Consider the following 5,655-nt stretch of genomic DNA (forward strand, 5'->3'; position numbering starts at 1 on the left):
GGCCGCCCGGGGTGCTGCTAGAAGGGGGTTGGGACCTACGTACATTCCTATAGTGTCCATTCTTCCCGCAGGTGGAGAATGCAGTGTTTTGGGCCGGGCAGCTCTTTTAGGGATGTTTTGCATGGCCGCAGAAGTAGCACTTCAGGTGCTCAATGGCGGCGGTGGTGACCTGGGACCTCGCGTACATCCCCGACCACTGTGCTGGAGGCATCTACTGTGAGGGCGGACGGGGTGTCTGTCCGCGGGTGCACAAGGAGGGTGGCTTTGGCCAGGGCATCTTAGGTTGCTTGGAAAGCCTCGGTCACCTCCTGTGTCCATTGAATGTCTTTACTGGGCCCTGCCATGAGGTGAAATAAGGGGCTTATGATGCAAGGCCGCTGCAGGTAGGAAGAGATGATAAAAACAATGCCATGGTCCAGGAAATCAATTGTCTTTTGGTTAAACTGGCACTTGGCCGGATTGATAGTTAAACCAAACTCACTTAGCCTGGAGAACAATAGTCTAAGTGAGCGGCATGCTCGGTGCGGGTGTGGCTGGCTATTAAAATGTCATCAAGATAGACGAAGGCGAAGTACAGATCCCGACCCAGTGCATCCATCAACCTCTGGAAAGTTTGAGCCGCATTTTTCAGCCCGAATGGCATGTGGAGGAATTCAAACAATCCAAAGGGGGTTATGATGGCAGTTTTGGGAATGTTATCGGGGTGGACTGGGATCCGATGATAACCCCTGATGAAGTCCACCTTAGAGAATATCTGTGCCCCTTGCAGATTAGCAATGAAGTCCTGGATATGGGGCTCGGGACACCTGTTAACCATAGTGGCCTCATTAAGGCAGTGGTAGTCTCTGCACAGCCTCCAACCTCCTGCTGCCTTAGGTACCATATGGAGGGGGGAGGCCTATGGGCTATCAAAGCACTGCACAATGCCGAGTTCTTCCATCTTTCAAAACTATTTCCTAGCCAGGTTGAGTTTCTTGGGGAGAGATGCCATGCCCTGGCATGGAGGGGAGGACCCTCCATAATAATTTGGTGTCTCATCTCATGTTTAGATTCCACCGATTTGAAATGGGGCATAGTGATGGAGGGGAATGGCACGAAGACTCGAGAAAATTTGTTGTCGACAGTACTCACCGAGTGTAGATGGGGGTTAGTAAGTTCGGTGCCCTTCAGCAACAGTGTCTGTGCATGTACCAGCCAACACCCCTTAACGTCCAACAGTAGCGAGTTGGCTTTTAGGAAATTGACACCCAGTAACGGTTGTTGTATAGCTGCCATCATGAACTTCCAGATGAATTGTCTATCCCCAAAATGGAGGGAAATTGTATGGGGGCCAAATATCTGAATGTTGGAGTTGTTTGCTGCTCAAAGCTCTCAGCCCACCTTGCTGGTGCAAACCTCGATGCTGGACAGGGGAGGGACACTGTACTGTGCCCTGGTGTCCACCAAGAAACGTCAGCCTGACAGGGAGTTTTAGATGCAATTGGCCGGTCGTCGCAACCATCAACGACGGCCGGCCTTGGTGTTTCCCTGGAACTCGCAGGGGAAGCAGCATCAACAGGCCTCTGTACCCCACCGTTGATGATAGAAACAGTACTGCTCATCGGTGGGGTTCATAGTTTGCGTGGTTGGTCAGTCGGTTGGCGGGCTTCCTGGCTGGGCGTTGCTGACGAGGTGCCATCATCTGTTTGAGTGTAATGCAGGTGTCCCTCTTTGCATTTCTGCTCAGGCAGCCACCTTCCTCGTCATCAAAATCTTCTTCCGCGATGAGCAGACTGATCACTTCAGGCAGCCGCTCCAGGAAGATCTGCTGGAACAGCGGGCAAGAGGTGTGGCCATTGTTGAGAGCAAGCATGTCGCTCATGGGGGCTGAAGGGGCCCCTGTCCCTCAGACAGAAAATGTGCAGCAGTCAGGCCACACGCTTGTGCTTTGAGAGCCGAAAGTACGGGTTAATAGATCCTTGATGGCCACATACTGCTCTTGCGCTGGGGGCTGCTAGAGGAAGTTGATGATGCAGGCTGTAGTGTCTTGATCTAGTGTCCTGACCACGTGGTAGTAGCACATGTTGTCGGTGGAAATCTGGCAAATGGCCAAATGTGCCTCGGCCTGCTGGAACCACACCTGTGGTTGTGTCGTCCAGAAGCTGGGCAGCTTCAATGCTACGGTGTTCATTGTAGTTTGTTCCTCCATTGTCAGGTCCAAAGCACTGTTTGAACCAATCGGGGTCACCAGTGTAGTGGGGTCTCTACGGTTATAGCTCATGGTTGAAGAAAGAAGACTCTCTCACAAAGGGAGTGTAATCAACACTGACTTTATTGGGCTGCAGCTCTGCCTTTTATAGGCAGCCAGCCACGTCACCACCGGGGTGTGTCTTGAGTGAGGCTGGGTGCTGATTGGCTGTCTCAGATGCGAGGGCCCGGATTGAACCCCTTGTGATCCACTGGTGGTGATTGGTCGATTCCTGCAGAAATATGGGAGCGGGCGTCTCATCCCATGTGCTGTTTTCTTGATTGCCATGCTTGAAGACCATTTCCTGTTTTTCGCTGCCTCAACATCTCACATGTTGCTGGCCCGGTTCCAAGGCAAGTACTGAGGGAGGAGTTAAGGCGTAACAGCCTTTATAGGGATTTCCAGGAGGGAGGAGTCACAGTTGCAGGGGTGGGCCAGCCCATAGAATACATAGCCATACAGTAGTAACACCACACTAATATAAAATACTGTAGCGATACACTTGGAGGGAGTGGGCAGAACCAACGCTAACAGCTCCTGTCTTGTGACAGCTAGACACAACAGCCTCCTATCTACTGGCAACTAGCCACTACAGCCATGAAGCATAGTGACTCAGCAGCATCCGTAGGCATACTGAGAAGCCCTGGCCTACTCAACATAGCTACGTCATGAGGTCATTAGTACTTCAGATGTCATGATGCCAGGTCACATGTTATGTGTCTATATCAAGCTTGATAACACTGTAACAAACACTTCTTCTTCGCTGTGTGACAATTTCAGGTGTGGTCCTGTTATTTCAACATGATGACATCTAAGCACAAACATCTTCCACCACATTGGTGACCTCGACGGGACTAGCCAGTAGCTAGACCCTACAATGAATGCGCTCAACGGCAACGTGCCGACACGCTCAACGGCCAAACTCAAATTAATTTGCTAAAGAAACACGCCAATGAGCCAACAATAAATAACGGACACGCTCGCTGGACACTCTCACTTGCAGCAACAAGCAGCTTGCTTGCAGTAACGCTCCAATGAGCCAGGAACAAATGACGGACCGCCTGACCCGGCCCCAGTTGACCACAGCTACAAATTACTACAAATCAATCAGTGTCACATCACAGGTCAGCAAGTAAATTACCAGGAGGCCAGTTGTTCTTCCTTTCACGGTCGACTGAACAAACAGCAAAGACCATTGTAGAAGGTACACTGTTTGGAGGTTTTAAAGACTTCCAGTTGTAGCCCTGAAACTGCAGTGTGATAGGCTGGTATCTTGCCACCCCTGAGACTGCAGTGTGATAGGCTGGTATCTCGCCACCCTGAGACTGCAGTGTGATAGGCTGGTATCTTGCCATCCCTGAGACTGCAGTGTGATAGGCTGATATCTTGCCACCCCTGAGACTGCAGTGTGATAGGCTGGTATCTCGCCACCCTGAGACTGCAGTGTGATAGGCTGGTATCCCGCCACCCTGAGACTACAGTGTGATAGGCTGGTATCCCGCCACCCTGAGACTACAGTGTGATAGGCTGGTATCTCACCACCCTGAGACTGCAGTGTGATAGGCTGGTATCTCGCCACCCTGAGACTGCAGTGTGATAGGCTGGTATCCCGCCACCCTGAGACTACAGTGTGATAGGCTGGTATCTCACCATCCTGTTGCTGGACTGCTGCAAAGCGCTTTATAGCTGATTGCAGGGGACAGGGATGGATGTATGGGATAGAGCATCAGCCGCGATGTTGTTCTTGCTGGAAATGTGCTTGATAGCCGTCATGTACTCTGAGATACAAGAGAGGTGATACTGCTGCCTTGCTGGTCCCAACACCTTGGCAAAGGCAAAAGTGAGGGGCTTGTGATTGGTGAATCCTCTCCTTTGAAGAAATAGCGGAAATGGTGTCCGGCGAGTTAGAGGGTGAGCAACGCCCTGTTGAGTGCACTATACTTCTGCTCTTGGGGCCGCAGGTGTCTGCTGAAGAAAGTGGTATCCAATGTCCGTCCATCAGCTGCACCAGGATGTCGTCAACGGCCTGTTGAATACATCAATTATGAGGGCGGTGAGCACATCAATGCGCGGATGCCCTAGAAGGGTAGCATTGGCCAGAGTGTTTTTGGCCTGGTTGAAAGCTGCTGAAGACTCCGCATCCCAGCTGACCATCTTTGGTCTGACTGGACAGCAGCTTGATAGGAGGTCACATGATCCTGGCAGCTGTTGGCAGAAACTAATGGTAGAAGTTGACCATCCCAATGAACCCTTGCAAACCTTTGAACATAGTTGGCTTGGTGAACTTAAGAATGGCCTCAACCTTTGTCAGAAAAGGGACCACCCCATGTCGACTGATACGGTGCCCAAGGAAATCGATGGCCGTCAGACCAAACTGATATTTTGCTTGGTTGATGGCTAAGCCATAGTCACTCAGTCACTGGCAGAGCATCCACAGTTATGTTAGGTGCTCCTGTTGCAAACGACTGGCAATGAATATATCATCTAGGTGGATAAAAATGAAATCCAGGCCATGCCCCACTGAGTCCATGAGACTCTGGAAAGTCTTAGCTGTATATTTGAGGCCGAATGGCATGTGGAGGAACTTGAAAAGGCTGAACAGAGTGATGAGGGCTGTCTTGGGGACATTGCTGTGGTGCACAGGAAGCTGGTGGTACCCCCAGACCAAGTCAATTTTTGAGAAGGTCCTCACTCCATGTAAATTGGTCGTGAAGTCATAGATGTGAGGAACCGGGTACCAGTCAGCTGTCGTGGCATCATTGAGCCAGTGGTAGACCCCACAAAGTCTCCATCCCCCAGAAGACTTTGGCACTATGTGTAGAGGTGAGGCCCATGGGCTTTCCGAGCGCCAAATGATTCCTGTATCCTCCATCTTCCTGAATTCTTCCTTGGTGAGCTACAACTTGTTCGGAGGAAGCCTACATGCCTGAGCATGTAGGGGCAATCCCTGCATGAGGATGTGGTGCTGGACAGCATGTTTTGGGACCACAGTGGAGAACAGTGATATTATAATGGCTGGGAACCCTGCCAGGATTCTGGAAAACTCGTGGCATGATAAAGTTACAGAGTCAAGGTGAGGAGACGGAAACTTGGCTTCTTGAAAGGTGAAGGTCCTGGAATTGACTAGACAGCACCCTTTCAGATCCACCAGGAGGCAGTGGGCTCAAAGGCTCAAATGTAACTCATCTTCACCTTCAAGGGGAGAGAGAAATGGGAAATTAATCCTAACACTTCAAATGTTCAAATCAAAGTGTTGTAGTGAAGTATTCTATACTGAGCTACTATAGACGTCGGTGTACACTTTGGGGAATCGGTGTATATACAGAGAAGTTGATGTACATGCTGTGGCATCTAGTGCAAGACTGACACCTCCAGGCTTGCAGGCTGGGTTTATATGCATCACTGCTTCTGTCACATAGACAGTTAGT

At 50.6% G+C, this 5,655-nt stretch overlaps 1 protein-coding gene across 1 annotated transcript in view; it reads right to left on the reverse strand.

Annotated features, from left to right (window-relative positions):
* Positions 1-1,209, reverse strand: part of LOC138757056 (uncharacterized) — an 86,093-nt gene extending 84,884 nt beyond the window's left edge. Inside the window, exon 1 of the mRNA XM_069923757.1 lies at positions 1,132-1,209. The gene's annotated coding sequence lies outside the window, so the exon portion shown is untranslated. The remainder of the gene's footprint in view (positions 1-1,131) is intronic.
* Positions 1,210-5,655: the final 4,446 nt, after the last annotated feature.

The sequence above is a fragment of the Narcine bancroftii genome, chromosome 3 (genome assembly GCF_036971445.1).
Source record: "Narcine bancroftii isolate sNarBan1 chromosome 3, sNarBan1.hap1, whole genome shotgun sequence".
NCBI lineage: Eukaryota > Metazoa > Chordata > Chondrichthyes > Torpediniformes > Narcinidae > Narcine > Narcine bancroftii.